Below are 24,534 nucleotides of genomic sequence, written 5' to 3'. Positions count from 1 at the left end.
AAACACTTAGCTGCTATTTACTCCAAAAGTAATGATTTTGTCAGTGAATGATTAATCTTTTTAGTATCAATGATTAACTTTTCAAACTTAATGGACTTGCTCATTCCATCAGTGCAATAATCAGGAACAATTTTAAGGTATCTGGGAGGAGAATACCATGTGTATCCAGAGAAAGAACTGTGGATTTAAACAAAGACCAAAGACTATTGCCTCAATTTTTAAAATCCCTTTTCTTTATTTATTTAAAGCAATGGGATTAAATGTTTTGCCAAAGGTAACACAGATGATTATTATTAAGTGTCTGAGGCTGGATTTGAACTCATGTCCTCCTGATTCCAGGGCCAGTGTTCTATCGACTGCACCACCTTGCTGCCCCCCTTCAATTAAAAAAAGGAGATTGCCTTATCTACAACAAAATTTTGCTATCTCTAATATCTCTAATATTTTATTTTTTCCTCAAGGATATTGATTCTTCTCTCAGCATGTGCAATTTTTTAGCAATGTATAGCATGGAAACAAGGTAAAGATTATCAGACTACCTTCTATGGGGTGTGGGAGGAGGGAAGAGGGAGAGAAGGGAGGGTCAGCAAAAAACTGCAAAATTCAAAACCTTACAAGAAAGATAGGTAGAAATTACTATTGTATATAATTGGAAAACAAATAAAATAATTTTTATAATTAAAAAAATCAATGATGATCTTTTCTGAGGTTCTGGAGGGAAAGAATCATGATATAAAGGATTTGGTAGCATTCATTTATGTGATCTAATTGTTTGTTTAAAATGTGCCAGTTCACCAAATGTGCATCAGGACATGTGCATATAATTCAAATGCCCTTGCTACTTACCTCTGTTAAATGTTCTCAAAAGGGAACACCTGATCTGGATGATGAATCATATTGTCCGGAGCATTTCCCATGGGATTCTGAGAAAACCTAGTTAAACAAAAAGCAAACAAAACACAACACCTATTTCTTGTTCATGAATTTGAGTGTTAGGCAGGGCATCAGTGGCCACTTTACCAAGGCTATAACATGAAATGACTTCCAGGTACAGCATGATATATTGTTCCACAATTGTTCATTCAGCATATCCCTGAATATAACAAGAAAGTAAAGCCAATTACCTCTTGAATCAACCCATTATACCATGAGATAGTTCTGTTAGGATGCATTTAATTTTTTAAATTGCTTTCATTTACTCCTTCCTGGTTATTCCCTATTGAGTCGATACTGAATTATTCTAATCCCTCCATCACATGAATTTCCTCTCCAAGTCATTAAAGATAGCTGTCATATACCTCATCTCCCCCCCCAAAAAAAAAATCTTTTTTCTAGACTAAGGTTAAATAAGCCCATTTCCTTCAACAAATTCTCATGTGATTGTGTGCATGTCAGAACTACTTGAGACTATTGCTGTCTTTCCAAACAAGTAAGGCACTTCCACCACGTAAAACACTGGCCTCCACCTAGCTTTCCTTTTTATCAAATACTTTGCCATGTGTGAGTATATTAGAACACTAACTGAAATACACTTTGCTTCAGAATTTGTATTCTTATTTCTGGTATCTTGATCCAAATCATCTGTCTACTTGAATTTTGGTTCTTTGGCTTACTCTATCAATAAATAAATATTTATTCATCAATCTCTAAATAAGGTACAAAGTGGTCTAGTGAATTACCCTGGAAACTATAAAAGATCTGTGTTTAAATCATTCCTCTCACACTTTTTGACTTTATGATTTTTAGTGACAAACAAGTCATTTAACTACTCAGTTTTCTTGGCAGTACTCAGACACTATACATTAAAAATAATGCAGCTATATGAAATAGTGCTACTTACAACCCAACAGGAAAGAGAAATCTGAGCATGCTCTAAGGACTGGGCATTCTCCTCATAGCCCTATTACATATATACATGTATATATATATATATGTATATATGTATTACACATATAATTTATATAAATTGCATATGAAATTATTAGCATTATTAGACACATAAAATATATCTCTCAAGAGAAAAATATGTTAAATTTGTCATTAGCAGCTTGGGAGTTTATAGAAGACTTCAGAATGATGTGGTATTGAACTGAACTTTGAAAGAAACTAAGAGTTCTAAGAGTCAAGTTCAAAGAGGTGAACAGTGAAGCTATTCCGGACAAGAAGATTATATGCCCTGGGCAAAGCCTAGTGATAAGAGATGAAATACTATTGAAGAGAAACAGAAAGGAGGTCAATTAACTTGAATGTGCAATATGTGAAGAGGACTTATGCATGGAAGGTATAGAATGGTAGGTTAGAGACAGGTTTTGAAGGACTTTAAGTATCCAAAAGTTTAAAATTTATCCTAGGGGACAAAAAGTCAGAGTAGAACAAGGAAATGGTATGGTCAGACCTCGCCTTTAGGAATATTTCTTTGGCAACTATGTGAAGAGCAAAAGGGAGAGGGGAGAGACAGGATAGAGTCCTAACAGAAGGATGATGAAATGATCCATCAAGAGATGATAAGATGTAAACTGGTTATATAAGTGTGTGTGTGTGTGTGTGTGTGTGTGTGTGTGTGTGTGTGTGTGTGCATATGTATGTGTATCCATATTCCTTCAGGGTGAGGGAATGGGGAAGGGGAAAAAATATAAAAAGTGCACAGCAGGGAACAAAAATAAACCTACAATCCATTCTTATGTTTTGCTATATGCAACACAATTTTTTAAAATTTCTTTTCCTCTTTTGATTTAAGTTTAAAATAAACTTAAAAGCAAACAAGCAATCAAAAAAAAGGACCATAAATGATGTAATGGTAATGTGAGGAAACTGCAGATAAGAATGTGAGAGTTGCTGTTGAAATAATTTTTACAAGACTTGCCAGTCAATTCTAAATGAACAGAGGGGTAGAGCAGGAGAAGTGAAGGAAAGTAAGAAATCTTGAATTATCCTAATATTGCCAACTTGAGAAACTAGAAGAACGGTGTTGCCCTTAATAGAAAAATATAATTCAGGATAAGGGATGACAATCTCTGATATTTAACCCCCTTATCTAATATTTTACCTTCTAAGATTTCTGCTTTCCTAGCTTTCATGATTTTTGGAAATTTATGCATAGACCTTGTCTTGTATAGACAAGTACAAATTTTGCAAAATTTGAAGTCATTAGAATGAGGGAAAAGAAATCTGCTTCAAGGTAGTAAAATATATGTAATATTTTACTGTCAACCATTTTATGCAAAAAAATCACTTTATATAGAAAATGTAAAAATATATTCCATATTATGTTATTTGTTCTTGCCTTGTCCCATATAGAGCTTTAAGTATTTAATCAAAACATTTCACTGCCAGTATATTTATAAATACAAGACATTCTAGCTTACTAGATACTCCAAACAGTGAGTACCTCAAATCAATATCAACTGGTGTTCGTATGAGTCACTTGCCAATGTAAACAACTGAATTCCAAACGTAAAATTCTATTTACTTTTCCTGAACATTCTGGGGGAAAGAACTATTGAAAGTATTTATCTTATTTAATATTATAATTATAGAAATGATTCTAAGGGAAGTTACTGAAGAAACATTTCCAATCAACCTAATCAGAATTATTCTTTCTCTCTTGTCTGTAAGTTATATTTTCCTCTTTATTTTATGTTGGATATGGGAATTGAACAAATGTTCTTGAAACAATGCAAGCAGATTTCTACAAAAAAAAGTTAGACTACTAGAAAGAACAGGAATTTGAAGTCAGAAGGATGTTAGAATCCTAAATCAGGTACATTTCAGCTATATAACCTTGAAAGAGAAGTTACTTTGCCTATCAGGGCAATAGTTATATCGCCTAGTACATGAAGGGATTAAAATAAATGATCTCTAAGGTCCCCTATAGCTTAAAAGGTTAAAAATCCAGTGAATCCCATATCCCCAGAATGCTTCTGGTTATTATATTATTGCCCATTTTTATAAACATTACCACACTCCCCTATCTCCCTCTAGCTACTGTATAAGTAAGCATTTTCCCCTTAATTCAGATAAAGTGAGGTCAGAGTTAAACATCTTTGTTGTCAACTAAAGAGAAATACTAAAATAAAGGGGGAAACAAGGTAAAATACATAGGATATTAAAATTATATAGGAACACCAAAGGCATTTTATTTAACCCATCTCAAACCAGGCTGAGAGGTTGGTTTGACCTGTACCCTCATCACCCTCATTATTTCCTGATACTTTCTATGTTTGCTTTTTATTTCTTATTGAAATTTACTAGGCAAGTAATGTGCAACTATTAAAAAGTCAGTCCACATCATTTGTATAAATGTACAGTTATGGGAGCCAAATTGGTAGCCTGAAGCTAGGAAACTCCCGAGGTTTTTCTGACCCAACTTTAAATGAAACATCACACCTTAAATCAACAGATTCTGCTTAAAAAAAAAAAAAAAGAGTGAAACAGATTGTCATCTCAAGGTATCATGGAGAATCTGAAGTAAAGGTCTGTCTCTTCTGGGATAAAGGGGAGGTATAGCAAAGTATATGCACAAGATTGGGAAAGCCAGCAGGAAGCTCTTAGTCATGGTACAACTCAGGTCCTTGCTCAGCAAGCCAGCTTGAAAGCAGGTCATCAGGAAGGCTCTCATCCTCAGACAAAGACTGAGCCTGAAATATTGGGGCAAAAGACAGGACTAGGTTCAATAAAAACACTACAAAAGCAAAGTCTTGACATAAAAGAGAAAACAAATGCCTGCCTAGGCAATGCCTAGATTGCATATGCAACACTTTGGAAAGAGATAAACCAGGAACCAGTTTCTAGCCCCAGCACAAAATGTTTGGAAGTATAACCCCTAAAGTAGAGCTCAACTATCAAAATGAGCAAAAATAAAAAATAAAAAAGAGTACTAACCATAGAAAGCTTCTAACCCAGAAGAAGAAAACAATGTCAAATTGCCTATATGTGAAGTCACAAAGGAGTTTATGAATTAACCTCAAATCCAAAACATCTTGTAAGAGCTCAAAAGCATTTTAAAAACCAAGAAGAGAGGACGAAGAAAAATGGAAACAAAGAAATGAGAGCCATGCAGGAGAATTATGAAAAATTGACTGATCTCCTTTAAAAGTAAAAATTACCAATTAGAATAAGAATGTCACTCATCAAAAAGTGCAGTCCACCAACTGGAAAAGAAATGTATTTCATGGAAAAGTAAAATTATCCAGCTGAATAAGGAAAACAACTCTTTTAAAAGTAAAATTAAATAACTGGACAAAGAAACCCAAAAATTAATTGTAGAAAATAGAAGCCTAAAAATGAGAATTGGACAAATGGAAACTGACTTTTTGAGACAGAAAGATTCCATCACATAAAGACATTAGCTTCTGGGAAAAGAATTCATTATTTGACAAAAATTGTTGGGAAAACTAGAAAATAGTATGGCAAAAACTAGGTATAGATCCACATGCCACACCCTATACCAAATAAGGTCAAAATGGGTACAGGATTTAGACATAAAGGGCAATACCATTATTTCTTATAATAAGAATAAGACTTAATAGACTAGGAAATACTCTGTGAGATCTATGGAAAAGAGACAAATATATGGAGACCAACAAGAAATAGAGTGAATTATAAAATGCAAAATGAATAATTTTGACTATATTAAATTAAAAAGTTTTCCCATCAATAAAATCCATGCTACCAAAATTAAAAGGAAAACAGAAACCCAGGAAACAATCTTCACAACTAGGACTTCTGATAATGGTCTCATTTCTAAAATATAAGAGAATTGAATTAAATTTATAAGGTTGTAAATCATTTCCCAATCGATAAATGGTCAAAGGATATGAATATTTTTCATTTGAAGAAATTAAATCTATATATAATCATATAGAAAAAATGCTCCAAATAATTATTGAATAGAGAAAGGCAAATTAAAATAACTATGAGGTATCACCTCACAACTATCAGATTGGCTAAGATGACAAAAAGGAAAAATGATCAATGTTGGAGAGGTTGTGGAAGGAATGGGACATTAATGCATTGCTGGTGGAGTTGTGAACAGATCCAATCATTTGGGAGAGCAATATGAAATTATGCCCAAAGAACAATAAAAATGTTTACTCCCTTTGACCTAGAAATTCCAATTCTAGACCTATGTCCAGAAGAAATTTTAAAAAATGGGAAAAAATCAAATGTTCCAAAATATTCATAGCAGTTGTTTTTGTAATGGCAAAATATTGGAAATTGAGAGGATCCCCCTCAATTGAAGAATGGCTAAATAGGTTATGGTACATGAATACTATGGAATATTATCTATAAGAAATGGTAAATGGGCGTACTCTAGAGAAACATGGAATGACTTACAGGATCTGAGGCTGAGTGAAAGGAGCAGAAGCAAGTAAACAATCTACACATTAACAACAACATTGTGAGATGATCAATCTTGACGGAAGCAGTTTAGAGAGCTAGTACACAGCATTAGACTGGCTATAGACAATATTATCCCTAACCAGAGAAAGAAAAAGAAAGCAAAAAAAAATTCAGAATCTTCAGAATCTGATTAACACTTTATAAAAATTATCTCTTATGTATCTCCTTTGATCCTAATTCCTCATACTGAAAATGACAAATCTGTAAATATGTTTGTACAATGTTAACCTGACTGCTGCTGAAGGAAAGAGTGTGAGAAGGAAATTTTGTAACTTAAAATATACATATGTATATGGATGAATGTTGAAAAAACTTTCATAACAAGTATTTAGAAAAATAAAATACCAATTTAAAAAAAATTCCCTCAAACAAACCAAAAGACTGAAAAAAATAGAAGAAAATACAAAATACCTTTTTGGAAAAAGAATTGACCTGGAATATAGATCCAGTAGAAATAATTTATGAATTATTAGTCTGCCTGAAAATCTCAATCAAAAGAGAGCCTTAAAATATCTTTCAAGAAATTACATCTAATATATCTAATATATCAAGAAACTATATCTATATCCTAGAACAAGAAGATTTTTTAAAAAGCCCTTAAAAGAATACATCTATCATCTCCAAAATGAGACCCAGAATAAGAATTCCAAGCAATATTATGGCCAAATTTCAGAGTTTTCAGCTAAAGGAAAAAACAAGCAGTCAAAAAGAAGGAATTTTAATATCAAGGAACCACAATCAACTTCAACATTAAAGCATCAGAGGACCTGGAATGCAATAGTCCTGAGCCCAAAGGACCTCAGATTACAACTGAGAATCAACTACTTTGAAAAATTAAGCATATTATTTTAGGTTAAAAGTTGGATTTTTGATGAAATAGAGGACTTCTTAAATTATCTGATAGACCAGAACTCAACAGAATATTTGATCATCAAATACAAGATGCCAGAGATGCAGAAAAAAGAGAATGGAAAGGGGAAAAAATATTTTTCAAGAACATTAAACTGTATACATCCCTACAAGGGAAGATGGTACTTGTAACTCTTGAGAATTGTATTTCTCTTAGGAGAGTTAAAAGAAGTCTATTTAAAGAGATGATGTGGGTGTAGGAAGTCGATTACAGTTGAGCTTTATTCAATAATTTACTAGGGTTGAATATAGTTGGAGAGATTGTGCTTAGATTATATGGGTAAAATGGATTATGAAGTGATGTTGCATAAGAGGGTTATATCTCTGTTGGGACAGAGGGGAATAGTGTACATAGAGGGTCTATATATAATTAAATCATAATATGATCTTTAGTTAACAAAGGCTGTATTACAATGGGGATAGAGGGTAGGAACATACTGATACTTTAGTTAACAAGTGTTGTAGTACAATAGGGTCAGAGGGAGAGAATATTAAATGTTAAATTAAAGGGGCTGGGCATAAGTAGATAATGAAGTGATTTTCACTTATTCCATTCAATATTTACTGAGTGTTATAGTACTATAAGGACAGAAGAAGAGAGAATATTTAGACGGACTGGATACAAATGGGAAAGGAAGGGATTTTACTTTACTTAATACTTCAGCTACAATTAGAAGGAGCATACTTAAAGAAAGATATAAATGGTTCCTGAAGTTAGTCAATTTTACATGTTACTATTTCATGAGAATTGTATATGTATAGAGGTACTTGAAAAGGGGATGTGGTATAAATTGATTTAATTTGTTATTCTTAATTATTCTTGAGAAGTATATTTCAAATGGGACAGAACAAGGGAGTGTACTTGCACAGAGTCTATGAGGAAATGTTGCTTATCAATTAATCAATCAACCCTTGAGAAATGTAATTTTATCAGGATGACAAAAGGGGAATGTTTTGAAAGAGGAGTTGTAGGTAGGAGAGAGGTAAAAATGATAAAGACATTAAAAATAAGAATTATTCTAGGAGAAGGTTAGGCATTAGAGGATAAATAACACCACATGAAGAGGCAGAAAGACCTCTTGGATTAGAAAGATAGAATAGAGGATGTGATTACTGAGTACATCTTACACTAAACAGATTTGGCCCAAATTAGAAGCAGCTGTATATAGGAATGGAATCTTAGAAAACTTAGATATGATAGACTTCTGGAGAAAATTGAATGGAGATAGAAAGGAATATAACTTTTTTCTCCACAATACATGGCATCTATACCAAAACTGACCATGTAATAGGGCATAAAATCCTCACAATCAAATGCAGAGAGGTAGATGTATTAAATGATCATGATATGATAAAAAGAATGTGTAATAAAGGGCCATTGAAAGATAAACAAGAAATTAATTGGTAACTAAACAACAATTTTAAACAAGTCATACAAATAATCAACAATTTCATCCAAGAAAATGACAACAATAAAACAAGATACCAAAATAATGGGATGCAATCAAAGCAGTTTTTAGGGGTAATTTTATCTCTAAATGCTTATATGAATAAAATAATGAAAGAGGAGATGAATGAATTGAGCATGCAACTAAAAAAGCTAGAAAAAAATGAATTAAAAATCCCTAATTAACTACCAATTTACAAATTCTGAAAATGAAAGGAGCAATTAATAAAATTAAAGTAAATCCAATGAACTACAAACTAAACTGAGTTGGTTTTGAGATAATCAATAAAGAAGATAAACCTTTAGTTATTCTGATTTTAAAAAAAGAAAAAATTAATTTGACAAAAAAATGAAAAGGGGAGTTCACTACCAATGAGGAGAAAGTTAAAGGAATAATTCAGAGTTATTTCCCCAACTGTATTCCAAGAAATTTGAGCATCTTTATGATTCCAACATGGTCCTAATACCTAAATCAGGAACAACCAAAACAGACAAATAAAATTATAGACCAATCTTCCTAATGATCACAGATGCAAAAATTTTGAATAAAATTTAAGCAAAGAGATTACAAGTTATTACTAGCTACACCATGATCAGTAGAGTTTATACTAGGTAGAATGGAGTGGTTCAATATTAGAAAAACATTCACTTAATTGACTATTTTAATAACAAAATTAAAAGGAAACATATGATTATGTCAATCGATACTGAAAAAGCCTTCAACACATTAAAACAAACATTCTTGTCAAAAAGACTAGAGAGTATAGGAATAAATGGAATTTTCCTTAAAATAATGAGCAAGATTTATCTAAAACCATCAGCAAGTAATTTATATAATGGGGATAAATTAGGAGACTTTCAAGTAAGATCAGGGGTCAAACGAGGATGCCTATTATCACAGTTACTATTCAATATAATATTTGAAATGTTAGGTTTAGCAATAAGAGAAGTAAAAGAAATTAAAGCAATTAGGATTGGGAATGAAGAAGAAAAACTTTCACTCTTTGCAGATGATATGATGGCATATTTAGAGAACCTTAGGAAATGAACTTAAAAACAACTTGAAATAATTAGCATCTTCAGCAAAGGAGTAGGTTATAAAATAAGCCCACAAAAATTATCAGCATCTCCACAATATAAACAATAAAGGCAAAAGACAAAGACCAAAAAATAGAAAAGAAATGCCATTGAAAATAACTGTAGGTAACATAAAATACTTAGGAATATACCTCCTAAGGCAAACCCAGAAAATTTATGGAAACAATTACAAAAGGTTTTTCATACAAATAATATCAGATCTAAACAGTAGGGAAAATGTCAATTTCTCATGGTCAAACTAATATAATAAAAGTGACAATTCTACACAAATTAAATAACTTATTCAGTGGCATACCATTCAAATTCCAAAAACTAGAGCTAGAAAAAATAACAACAAAGGTCAATATTACCAATGGAATTGATGAAAAATTTTGTGAAGGAAGATAGTCTAACAGTACCAGATCTAAAATTATAATATAAAGTGACAGTTTTCAAAACCAGTTAATAAATGGATTAATGGACCAGTGGATTAGATTAGGTATAAAAGAAGCACCAGTAATATAGGCTATAGTAATCTACTGTTTGACAAATCCAATGATACTAGTTTCTGGGATAAGAGTTCACTATTCAACAAAATCTGCTGGGGAAACTGGAAGATAATATAGCAAAAGTTAGGTATAGGCTCACATCTCATATTGTATACTAAAATAAGGTCAAAATGGGCACAAGATTTAGACATTATAATACAATTGATCAATTAAAAGAACAAATAATTATCTATCAGACATATTGAGAGGGGAGAAATTTATGACCAAACAAGAAATAGAACAATATTGTAAATTACAAAATGGATGATTTTGGCTCTATTAAAATATTCTTAAACCAATAAATGCAATGCATCCAAGATTAAAAGGAAAGCAGAAAGCTGGGGAACAATTTCCACAGTTAGTGTTTCTGAATATTTCTAAAATAGAGAACTGAATCAAATTAATAAGATCACAAATCATTCTTCAGTTGATAAATGGTTAATGGATATGAATAGGCAGTTTTCAGATGAAGAATTAAAATCTATCCATAGTCATGCTCTGAATCACTGTTTTTTAGATTGTTTTGTTTTTTTTTTGCAAGGCAATGGGGTTAAGTGGCTTTGCCTGAGGCCAAGCGGCTAGGTAATTATTAAGTGTCTAAGACCGAATTTGAACCCAGGTACTCCTGACTCCAGAGTCGGTGCTTTATCCACTATGCCACCTAGCCGCCCCTCTGAATCACTATTGACTAGAGAAATACAAATTAGAAACAAGTATGAGATGCTCATCTCACACTTCTCAAATCAACTAAGATAAGAAAAAAGAAAAATGGTAAATGTTGGAGAGGATGCAGGAAAATTGGAACAGTAATGCTCTATTGTTGGGATTGTGAACTTATCTAGCCATTCTGGAAAGCAATCTGGAACTATACCCAAAGACCGATAAAATTGTTTATACCCTTTGCTCCAGCAATGGAACAAATCTCACATGTTCAAAAATATTAATATTTGGAAATTGAGGAGGATGCACATCAATTGGGGAATGACTGAACAAGTTATAGTATATGAATATTAGGGAGTATTACTGTTTTATAAGAAATCATGAGCAGTCAAACTTGAGAAACGTGAAAAAATTTACATAAACTGATGCTAAGTGAAGTGAGCATAATCAAGAGAATATCTTACATATTAACAAAAAACATTGTGAGTTGATCAACTATGTTGGTTACGGTTCCTGTCAGTACTACAGAGATCTAGGAAAACTCTGAGATAATGTCTAAGGACAGTACCATTCATATCCAGAGGGAAAAAACATGTCTGAGTGCAGAGTAAATCATGCTATTTTCACTTTTTAAAAAAATTTCTTTTATGTTTTTCTTTCTTTTTTATGTTCTTTTTTCTTTCCTTAAAGTTTTAATTCCTCTTTCACAACAAGATTAATATAGAAATATGTTAAACGCAAATGTACATGTAGAACTTTTACCAGATTGTTAGTCATTTGAGGAAGAGGGAGGGAAGGACAATGTGGAACTCATAAATTTACAAATGGATGAAAATTGAAAAGCTACCATTGTATGTAATTAGAAAAACAAAATTAATTTTTTTTAAAAAAAGAATGTCCAGTTATCTAACAACTTTAATCAGGGAAAGAAAATTTTAGTCAAAAGGTATTTTTAAACATTGATTTTGATGACCTAGACAGTTTTGCTAAGTGGGAGGAACACAAAGAAAGATAAATTTCAAGGTATTTCCATTCTAATGAGTGAAACATGTAAATATGTAGATAATAAAAATTATATGCAGAGTAAATGTTAGGTAATCTCAGAGGAAAAATCAGAGAAACCACAAATAGCCACCTAGAGAAAGTAGAGTTTACGGTAAGTCTTCAAGGAATTCAGGATTAAAAAGGAAGAACCTTCTAGGCATGTGGGAACAGAAAATGGAGCATCTGTATGAGGAACAAGTATAGCTAGATTGCAAAATCCAAATAGAGTCCAAAAAAAAAAAAGAGTAAAGACTACAGAAACTGAAAAGAGGTTAGGTCATGAAAAACTTTAAATTGCAAAAGGATTATACATTTAAGTCTTGTCATAATAGGCAGTCACTAGAGACCAGAAGTTTGTTTCTTTGTGTGTGTGTGTGTGTGTGTGTGTGTGTGTGTGTGTGTGTGTGTGTTGGGCCGGGGGCCATCATCAGAGCAATGTTCTAGGAAAATGACTTTATTACAGTTGATTGAATTACAGTTAGACTTATGGCAGGTAGATCAATTAGAAAGTTAGTGTTATGATCCAAATAAGAAATGATGAATGTCATTAATATATGAAATTTGCATGATTAGAGAACAGAAGATGAATAGGAGAGATTTGTGAAAGTAGAAACAGCATGATTTAAGTATAGAATAGATTGATGAATCAGTGGAAGAGCATTGGGTAATAAGACAGAAAGAACTGAGTTCAAATGCATCCTCAGAATCTTACTACTTGTGAGAGCTTCTAAAAGTCATTTAACCTATTTGCTACAGATTTTTCAACCATAAAATGGGGATAATAGCAACACCTACCTTCCAGATTTGTTGTGAGACTCAAATGAGATAATATTTGTAAAACAATAAGCACAGTCTGTCATAAAGTATTCTTTAAATACTTCTGTTCTTCTCTTCCACCCCCTTCTTGTCCTCTTCCTTTTCCTCTTTGTTCTTTTGGTTTTCCTCTTTTTCTTCTCCTCCTCCTCCTTCTCTGACTGTATAGCATTGATATACTACAGAATACCATTAAGAAAATGACTTATGAAGAAAATCTTCAAGCTAGAGTTTTCTTATAAAATTTTATAGAGATAAGGAAAGAAGATACATGTTTTTGTGACCAATGATGTTAGTAGCCACCTCATTTTAAAACAATATATTTAACTAAAGTTTATATTTTAATAAATAAAATTTTATTTTATTGCCCTTCTATTACCCAACATTAAAAGAAAATATCTCCCTGGAACAAATAGTTGTAATAAAACAAAGCAAATTTCCACATTGACCATATCCAAAAATATATGTACATCATCCTGCATTTTGAGCATATCACTTATTTATTAGGAGGTGGGTAACATTATTCACCATCTAGATCCTCTGGAATCATGGCTAGTCATTGCATTGATTAGTATCTTTCTAAATTGTTTTTGATATATTGTTTAATACAAATTATTGCCTTCATTGCCATCCTTTTAATTTCTACCTATTTACTATTACAGAGAATAACTGCTAAAAAATTTATATACACAAGGATCCTTTAAATATTTAAAGTATCTTTGGAGTATAGGTCTAATGGATATTTTTGGGCCAGATGATAAACACAATTTGTGATTTTAGAGAAAAAGTTCCATTTTTTCTGGAATGTAAAAATCAATTCAAAATTCCACTCATATATATTTTGTTTGTATTTTGAAGCTGTAGAAATGATAAAGTTTATATGTGTTATCTTTCATGGAAATATTAAAATAAAAGTGTGGAGAGGTATAATAATGTAAAAAAATAGCAGCAGACTAGAAATTTAGAAAGCTTGAATTTAAGTCATGGCTCTATTTCTACCCTGGATACACTAACTCACCTCTTTGGATCTCAATTTCTTCAGCTGTAATTTGAGAAGACTTGGTTAGAAGAGCTCTAATCTAATTGCATTATTTGATCATATGAAAATATAAAATAGTCATATTTCAATAATTGGGAAACAAGTGTATTATGCATAATAGACTTGCTTATAACATTATTATTGTAGTTAAATTTAAATTTAAAAGTATAGTTTTCTCAAAAGATAATTGCAAATTTGCTAATTGAACTGAATGTAATTTTTATCGCCTTTGTTAAAAATGAAACCACAAGTTACTGAAATTTAAGGAATCTATCATCTCTTTCTTTTTGCCTGATTATGAAGAGTAAGGGGGAAAATATGAACAGAAAAAGCAGCTAACAACATATGTTTTTCTTTGAATTTAATGCCTTTGATGGTGTCAAGCAAATATTATGGAATATTTATTTTAAGAAAATTGACTATAAAAGGCAACACTACAGAAGAAATATCTTTAAGTGTAATTTTGCTATGTGGAGCTTTTAAAAATCAAATTTCAAAAGTAGTTCACAAGTTAAGACCCTGGATCTTCCTTTTTTGCTTCTGTGAAAATGTCAAAATGAACTGGAGTTAAAAAAAAAAAAAAAGAAAAACACATTGAATTTGCATTTGAGATTTTTTACAATTCTGTACTCCTTTTCCTTAGCATATAGTGCCTATAGCTAGAGAAATTACCACCTGAAAGCTGAACTCTAAATTTCTGAAACTGAAGAAAGCTGCATTATTAATTTCCTGTAGTTCCTGTTCTAATTCCCTAATGCTCAAGATTCTGTTCTCATCTTCTTTTTTCCTTCCCTTTCTACTTTTATACCTTCAACACGTTTAGGTACTCCATCTATTACCTCATAAAACTATGCTTCTACCTTTGACAATCATCCCTTCTAAACTTCCATTTTCAGATGCTTCCTGCAAATTAAACCTAGATGTTCAAGGAAAACCCCCAAATTCATCTCATCCAAAACTATACTTGTTATCTTTTCTATTCAAACTTTCCTCTTTGTTTCTTTGAGTGATGTTACCACCATTACTAATATTGACATTTCTACCTGAAATGACTCTTTTTATCCATGTACTTACTCATTACATTTGCTGAAATGTTACCTAGTCTCCAACCAAATAGGTTCTTAAGGTATGTCTCTTGTGTAATATAATTTTCCCACATAAATTTGTATCAAATATCTTATATGCAACAAAGAACGTGTAAAAGGAGGTTCTTTAAGATAAATAATCAATTAACTTGCATGTTACCTTCCTTTAACTCCCTGACTCTATTTATGGTTATTTGTTGGATATTAAATTCACACTCCTCCCAATCAAACTCCTTCTGCTGGATTCAACTTCTATTATTATTCTTATGTATCAATCTCATGGTCAAGCAATACAATAAAATTAGGGAAAACATGGAAAATCAAAATTAGTCCCCAAATAGAAGAAATTGTAGCACTTCTCAATTTCTCCTAGCCCCAAATGTGAAGTATCATTTTGCTCATTCATGAATATTAAGGGAAGAGATCAATAATTTTGTTTGATTAGCATTGACTTTATCTTTTCCAACTGCCATGAGCATAGATTGGATGTGAAGCTATTCTTAGGTAGGGAACTAGGATAGAAAACAGAAACTGTTAGAGAAAGAAAGGATAGGGTACAGGCAGAGAAGGTGATAACTATCCTTCTGGCCATGAAGTTTTGTTTTCTGTGTATTGTACTTTTCTGCTTATCTCAATTTGCAAGACAGAAATGATTACCAACCAAAATGTATCTTCTACCTTGCAGAACCAAGGGAAGCTTTCCTCATCATGTCTGGAAACAAGAATGAAAATCATACATATAAGTAAGATTATACTAGTTACCCTCTCCCAAAGTTACCATAGTTCTGTCTTTTACTCCTTTCTCTTTTAATATTGATAGGCAATGTTTTTCATTGTCCTGAAACATTTTTTTTGCAGGCACTCAAATTGGACCATTCTATTATTAAAAAAAAACCAAATGAAAATGCCCCAGTACTGCCTAAGAACCATCTGAAACTTGGATTTCCACCCCAATATACAAAGACAGGTACTATATGTGAATTCTGGAGATTAATTAAACTAGTAATAAAGGGAAACTTTTCTTAAATATAAAAATATAAGAAATTTAAAGAAATATAAAAATAAAGTTTTGCTTATACAGAAGTGAAGCAAGCACTTTGATTCATCCCTATTGTTTGTAAAAGATGTTTCCATGCTATTCTGTTCAGCAACTATTCTATTCTCCAATTCTTTAGGTGCCCCTTATTTCTAATCCTTAAAGAGTATGTATAGAGAGTATCCAATAGTAAGATTTTGGAGAGATGGGTGTGTAGGATAATAATCAGGATGCTTTCTCTAATTTCCTGAGTACAGATTCTAGAAAACTAAGATTCCACTATTACTTTAGACACATACTGACTGCCTTATTTTGGGCAAGCCACTAAGCTTCTCAGTGCACCACATAATTTTCCAGGATTTTACATTACAGCTGAATTGATGATTAACCTTGCTAGAAGCAGTTTCCTGACCTGCCACCCCAGGAAGCACCAAGCACAACTTGGAAGATCATCAAGGAGACCTCTACCAGTCTGAGTGTGAAGTCTAAGCACATGTGGCTCTACTTGAGGCAACTGCAGCCCTCAGCTCAACCCAGATCCCAGGAAGCAAAAGCAGGCTTGTGGGGTCTCCCAGCAGGAACCACCTGGCAGCTGCTCCCTGATTACTCACCCCATGAAAGGCAAGAGAGTAGAGGGAGATTCTCTAGGTCTCTCCTCTGTCCCTGGGACAGGACTCTGGGGCTTTGTCCATCTTCAAACCCTGGTCACAGTCTGGCCTCTATAGAGCAGGGCCCTTCCTCACAGCCCCGGGAAAGAGGGGAGATCTTATGCTCATTCACAGACCAGGAAAGTAGTCAGATCCTCCCAAAAGACCCCAAAGGAACTGAGATCCTTGTGGGATATCCCAATAATATACAAAATTCCAAACCAGGCACAGACTGGGGAAATGAATAAACAGAAAAAAGAATGGTACCTCACCATAGACAATTACTTTGATCCCATGGAGGACCAAAATACACAATCAGAAAATGAAAAAGTCCAATATAGAAGTTGGGCTAAGGTTATGACAGAGTTCACAAAATATTTTTGAAAACAAATTAAGGAAGGTAGAAGAAAAATTGGGACGAGAAATGAGAGAGATGCAGGAAAAAACATGAAAGAGAAGTCAGCAGCTTAGTCAAGGAGATCCAAAAAAATGCTGAAGAAAATAGCATGGCTAGGTGGGGCAGTGGGTAAAGCACTGGCCCTGGAGTCAGGAGTACCTGGATTCAAATCCAGTCTCAGACACCTAATTACCTAGAAGTGTGGCCTTGGGCAAGCCACTTAACCCCATTTGCCTTGCAAAAAAAAAAAAAACAACTAAAAAAAACAGTTTAGATCAATTAGATAAAACAATTCAAAAAGTTAATGAGGAGAAGAATGTTTTAAAAAATCAGAAATGGCCAGATGGAAAAGGAGGTAAGAAAACTCTCTGAGGAAAACAAATTCTTCAAATGTTGAATGGAGCTAAAGGAAACTGATGATTTTGTGAGGAATCAAGACTCAATAATTCAACAACAAAATAATGAAAAACTAGAAGAAAATGTGAAACATCTCACTAAAAAAGCAACTGATCTGGAAAACAGATCCAGAAAAGATAATTTAAAAATTATTGGGGTACCTCAAAGTCATGATCAGGAAAAGAGCCTTGACTTCATTTTTAAAGAATTTCTGTAGGAAAATTGCCCTGATATCTAAGAAGCAGAGGGTAATACAGAAATTGAGAGAATCCCCCAATCTCCCCTGGAAAGACATCCCAAAAAAACCAACCCCCAGGAATATTATAGCCAAGTTCCAGGACTGACAAGTCAAAGAGAAAATATTACAAGCAGCCAGAAGGATACAATGTAAATATCGTGGAGCTACAATCAGGATTACACAGGATTTAGCAACAACTACATTAAGGGCTTGTAGGACTTGGAATATAATATTACTGAAGGCAAAAGAGCTTGGTATGTAAGCGATAATCAACTACCCAGCAAAACTGAACATTCTCTTCCCTAGATGGACTTTCAGTAAAACAAGGGAATTTCAGATGCTCTTGTTGAATTGACCAGAGCTGACCAGAGCTGAACAGAAAGTTTGATCTTGAAAAATGGCAGCAAGGATGGTTCCTGTTTCTGTTTCTTCCTCTCCTCCCAGAGTCAGGAGTAGCATCTCCTCCACACCGCTACCCCTCCCACTCCCACTACCCCTTCCCAGGGCACTTACTATGGAAGCAGTGGTGGCTAGAGTTGAGCTGCTGGAGCCCTCCTCCCCTCCCTCAATGGGTATAACAGTATCTATGGGTGACAGAATAGTGAGGAACATTTGTATGAAGTGTTTAATGCTGTAAGTGACAGAAAGATATAAGGAAAAGGAAATTTCCAAACAATTCTTCTGTACCTGGAACAATTTGCCAGATTTAGAGAAAAGAACCTATTAGATGTAACTAACTCCATAACTCTGGAGTCCTACCCACAGCATTACAGATGGATCTAAAGGGAAAGATGATGAATAACCACAGTCTTTTCAAGGGAACTGTACAAGTTCACTAAACTTCATGACATATATAGTTTCTTTAATTCTTCTTTCTAATGGCTTCTGTACCATTTATAGGCAAGATATTTTAGTTTTGGGGGATCTTGAAGAGGAAAAGAATGAAATCAGGAAGAAGGAGGAGCAGAAAATTTTTTTATTTAACATATTTTTGGGAAAACTTGGACCTCAATGACCAATCTACTTTAATGCTTCATTGTGATGTGGAGATGACCCAGGATTCTTGAAGGCTGTGTGTAAACATATCATAAACTTTGGTGGTTCTACCAAGCCTGAAAGACTTTGAATATGACCTTGACTACAAACTATCTATCCTCTTTTAGTTTAATGAAGTCCATGAATCAGCAAAAGGATTAGTGAATTGTGAAAATTTGTGGCTCCTTTAGTTGTCCTTAGAGTAACTTTTTCATGTCTTGGTGTTTTAAAAATGTATCTGTTTTTGTCTTAAGTAATTCATCACAATAATCTATTCATTTAATTGTACTTTAGTAGTGATATTAAATCTTTACATTTATTTTTCACTTTACCATTTAAGAAGAACTTTGTGTTGTGAAAACAGTTCTAATGAGATTGATAGTATGAGTGAGTATTCTTATTCCCAATTAACTGAAGAAACAGACTTATGAGATGAACCTAATATTCTCACAATACTATTATGCCTCTGGAGTGGTGAAATAGAAAGAAGTGAGAGCAGTGAGCAATAAAACTTAAATTCCAGTTCTGAATCTACCACAAATTAGCTAATATAATCTAGAATGCAAAAAGAAAATTTCATATCTTGCATATCATTTCCTTTTTTGTAAAGTGAAGAGATTGGACTAAATGATTGCTATCCTTTCCAGTTATATAATTATGTGACTTGAAAGGTTCAGAATAAAACAACTTTGAGTTATTTTCTCATACCCATCAAAATGGCAAAAATAATTATAAGAAATAAAACTAAATGTTGGAGGTGTTATCATTCCTGCATGGGAAGATGATAGTGATAATAATCATATGAACTTTCTGATTTAATAGAGCAGTTAGAAGATTTTCTAGCCAAGACAGATGGAGCAAGCTGAATTTGAAGGTATAATATATTTTAAAAATGGAGTCAATGGGTGAAATGGAAATGTACTGGGAGTAAGAGAAAGGAGAGGGAGAATAGACTAAAATATTACATGTAAAAGAGTCACGAAATAGTTTTTGCCATGGTATGGAGGGAGGGAATGTGAGAGGGAATTAGGGAGCCTTCATTCTCATAGGAAATGGCTCAGAGAGGAAATAGCATACACACTCAATAGGGTATAGAAATCTAGAAGAAAAGGGAGAGAAGGGGGGCAGGCAGAGGGGAAGGGTGATATGGGTGATAAAGAAGAGGGTAGATCATAGGAGAGTATAGTGAGATATAATGCATGTTTTTCCTTTTTACAAGGTGGTGGGATTTGGTAGCCTATCTGAGACCATGTGGCTGGGTGATTGCTGGGTCTCTGGGATGAGATGTAGGCTTGGGGCCTCTTGGCCCCAGGGCCAGTGCTTTGTCAGGTGTGCCATTCAGCTGGACCAGAGCACATATTTTGAAGAGGGACAGAGTGAAAGGAGAGAAAATATAATAAATGGTAGTAGGGAGGAATGGATGAAGGGAATTACAATCAGCAATAGCAACTGTGGAAAAATATAGAAGTAACTTCTATGATGGACTTATGATAAAGATTGTGATCGACCTGAGACAAAGCTGATGGTATCAGAACACAGACTGAATTTCCTCTTTCTTTCACTTTATTTCTCATGAAGTTTTGTATTTGTATAATATTTTATATTTGTATAATATATATTGGAATGTATATATGTATATATATATGTATATATAATATATATTGTATAATATATAATATATTTGTATAATATTTTAGTAATGTATAAATAAATTAAAGAAAATTTAAAAAATAAAAAGGAAATTTGAATTATATTATTTCTAAAAAACATTCTGGTACAGCATTCTATAGCATTCTGTATCTCCAAGTAAAGATTTTTTGAGCTTTAGGACCTCTTTCTCAGCAAGTATATTCATTAAACTCAAGGGCTTAACTTGTAGGCTCCTAATTAGATCATATTCAATTATTTTAGATAATATTCTAATTATTTACAATATTGTTGAATCACAAACAAATCTACTAAGATTCTAAACAAAAAACTGATAGTGATCATGTTCTATTTCTTCCTAGAATTGCAGACCATAGATACAGTTATAACTGTTCAATCATAACTCATTCCAAAATCAAAGCAATCCACAGTGATATAAAAAATTGCTCTAAATCTTTACTGATTAGAGAAATGCAAATTTAAGCAACTCCAAGGTATCACCTCATACCTCTCAGACTGGCCAATATGACCAAAAAAGACAATGATCATTGTTGGAAGGGAAATCTGGAGCACTAATACATTGTTGGAGGAGCTGTGAACAGGTCCAGTCCTTCTGGAGAGCAATTTGGAATTATATCCAAAGGGCAATTAAAATGTGCAGACCCTAAATATTTCATGTACAAGAGTCAAGAAATAGCTTTTGCAATGGTATGGAAGGGGGGAAAGGTGAGGGGGAATGAGGGAGCCTTCAATTATTTTAGTTAATTTTCGAGATCATGAAAAAGGGTTAAAACATCACTTGTACTATATTCATAGCAGCTCTGGTTGTGTTGGTAAAGAAGTGGAAATTAAGTGAATGTCCATCAATTGGGGAATGGCTGAACAAATTGTGGTATATGTATGTTACGTAACACTATTTTTCTATTAGAAACCAGGAAGGATGTGAATTTAGAGAAGCCTGGAAGGATTCGCATGAACTGATGCTGCGCAAGATGAGCAGAACTAGAAGAACATTGTACACCCTAACAGCAACATGGGGGTGATGACCAACCTTCATGGACTTGCTCATTTCATCAGTGCAACAGTCAGGGGCAATTTCAGGCTATCTGTGAGGAAGAATACCAACTGTATCTAAAGAAAGAATTGTGGAGTTTAAACAAAGACCAATGACTATTACCTTAATTTTTTTTAAAAAAGTTACCCTATCATGTAATTTTGCTATCCTTTATATTTTATTTTTTCATTAAGGATATGATTTCTCTCTCAATACATTCAATTTTGATCAATGTATAGCATGGAAACAATGTAAAGACTATCAGACTGCTTTCTGTGGGGGGGAGGGAAATGAAATTGAGGGAAAAATTGTAAAATTAAAAAAAATACAAAATACTCATTCCAAGAATACATAATTGTTAGTGTGATTATTTTTAATAGTAATGTTGAAAAACAAAATAAAGCATCAAATCCAGGAATGTTTTGTTGCTTCTTCCCCTATTCTTAGACTGTCCATCCTCATACTATAAACATATCTGCTTCTAGAACCAGCCTTCTGTCTCTGCTTTACAATTATGATCATTCTCCCATATAGCTAAGTTCATTAGAATTATCTCTTGAATTATGAAAAAAATCTTTTCATGAGGATCAAATAAGTACTTTAATAAGGAAAGTAAAATTATTTCAAACTATACTTTTTTGGGCCCAAATTCTGTTTTTATTACTTCCAGGTTATCAGCTATCTAATAGAGGTTACAGAATAATTAACCTCTTGTAAAGGGAAGTATAATTTTTTATTCCCTTAAAGTCATATAAGGATTTATAAATTAATGACTCAGAATTTCAGGGATGTGAGTATTTCTATATATGCCTTCATAGATAGCTTTGTATGTTACTGTATCCCCCAAATTTATGAGTCTATGACTGCCAATCTCTTGATAATAGATTTTTAGTTAGCTCAGGTGTTCTCTAGTAACTATTTTCTATCTCTGGGCCAATGACTTAAGCCTGTCAGAGTCCTTCCTATTGGTATAACCACTGGCAAATCTAAGTCACTTTCAAGCAATGATGAAATATCAAATTTGGACATTAGCTGAGCTTCATAAACTCCACAATCACCACTATCATCATCATTATCATCAAAACTGCCAGTATGAAATAATATATGTAAATGTTTGCCCATTTAAAAAGTTTGACTGGTTATTTAATTTACAAAGATAAAAGTAATTCTCTTTTCTGCTCTAAGTACTGGCTTAAATCAGATGAACACCAATAAATAAAGATTAATTAAACAACATAACAGTAAAAGAATGATTACCACCACCAAACCACTTAGTAGTCAGTAGCAAGAGCTACAAATTAATGTACTGTCATGTAAGAGAATAGGCAAAAGGTGGGGGATGCAAAGTTCATAAAGTCATCTTAGCTAGAATAAAGAAAAGTTGATTGATTCAATTGGCACATGTTAGGGAAAAAACTGAAATCAAGTGCCAGAAAAAGTAAGATTATTAAGACAGTGCATATATGTTAAGCACATTTCTGGAAAAGGTTAGATCAAAAGGATATTAACAAGTAAGAAGATGAGGCTGAACCCAATGCAGTGATTTTTTATGATGATAGAGTGATCTTTTCATTATCTTCCTCTAGAAGTTCCAGAGACTTCCCTTTGTTTCTTGAATGAAATATAAACCACTCCCTTAGATGATCTAGTCTATTTTTGCCCCTTGTGAATTAATTCTCATTGCTTCTTCTTATAAATTCTAACCCACAGGCTCATATAAAGCATTGGATTGTCTGCCATAATGTTTTTGGATAGAAAAAGGTCCCATTTGTCTAGAATATTCTCTCTTCTCACATATGCCACCTAGGATACCTAGGTTACTTCTAAGTTAAGATCAATAACAACCCTCTTTCAAGAAATATTTACTTATTCATCCTAATTCTCCACGTGGATCACTTTGCATATTTACTTATGCATAGAGAGAATATAAATTTCTCTACTTAAATATAAGATCCAGGAGAATTTTCGAGTCTTTTGTGATTCTTCATAACTTAGTATAATGTCCTTCATATAGTGAGTTATTAATAAATACTTGCTTGATTGATAATCATGGTATGGTGGTAGTTATGCCAGCAAAGTACAAATAATGATAAGTACTACCAGTTACAAGACTTTCAAGAATCATTAATGGATAGCTTTTCTTTAGAAGATCAGTCAATTCAAGTTTATGGAAGTTTATTACCTGGTTATTGATCACTAGTTAATTTTTTCTAGCCTTTGTCAACTATTAAACTATCTTCTCTAAGGTAGACAATTATGATGTGCTGGTGTTGGTAGTATTATTATTTATAAAATCATATAAAATTAAGAATTAAATTGAGGCTGTATAGGAAGTTAGAATGAAATGGAAGACATAAGGCCATCCTTGGTTTCAAAAATAACTAGCATGAAATTGTTCTAATATATATATAAGCTTGAGACAGCTAGGTGGTGCAGTGGATAGAGAACTGTTCCTGGAGTCAGGAGGACCTGAGTTCAAATCCAGTCTCATCCACTTAATAATTGCCTAGCTGTGTGAACTTGAGCAAGTCACTTAACCCAATTGCCTTAAATAAAGCTCTCAAATGAGAGCTGTTGATTATTATCAATGGTGGGAGTTTCTATATCAAGTGTCCTTAACACTAATAAAATCAGTATCACATATATAAAACATAGAGATATGTATGGATCCATATAAACACATAATGACATTATGTGTGTGCAGAGATCTATACATACACATGCATATAAATGAAAATAAGAAGACTAGGAAAGAGAGACTACCTCAGAGATGCCAACAATGACAATTTTACTAAAGTATGAAAGAAAAACAGAGAGATAAAGTAGAACCCTTTTTACTTTTCTTCCTACTGCTGGATTTTCTCTTTTATCCATACATAGCCCATTAACATCCTGCTAATTTGAATTCTAGGATTAATTATAAACTCATTATTATTGATGCACTCAAATATAAAGGGTAAAAAAAAATTAGGGATCTTGCAACTTATTTCCTTTCTTTTCCACAAGATTGTCTTGCTATAAAGTAGATTTGATTTTTATGTCAGGTGAAATATACAAGTT

General features: G+C 33.0%; 1 long non-coding RNA gene across 1 annotated transcript in view; it reads right to left on the bottom strand.

Moving 5' to 3' along the window:
• Positions 1-24,534, bottom strand: part of LOC141521847 (uncharacterized) — a 91,305-nt gene that overhangs the window by 4,804 nt on the left and 61,967 nt on the right. Inside the window, exon 2 of the long non-coding RNA XR_012478071.1 lies at positions 847-933. This is a non-coding gene — a long non-coding RNA (uncharacterized LOC141521847). The remainder of the gene's footprint in view (positions 1-846; positions 934-24,534) is intronic.

This window comes from Macrotis lagotis, chromosome 1 (genome assembly GCF_037893015.1).
Source record: "Macrotis lagotis isolate mMagLag1 chromosome 1, bilby.v1.9.chrom.fasta, whole genome shotgun sequence".
Taxonomy (NCBI): domain Eukaryota; kingdom Metazoa; phylum Chordata; class Mammalia; order Peramelemorphia; family Peramelidae; genus Macrotis; species Macrotis lagotis.
The sequence above is the reverse complement of the archived record's forward strand: the minus strand, read 5'-3'. Positions and strand labels throughout refer to the sequence as shown.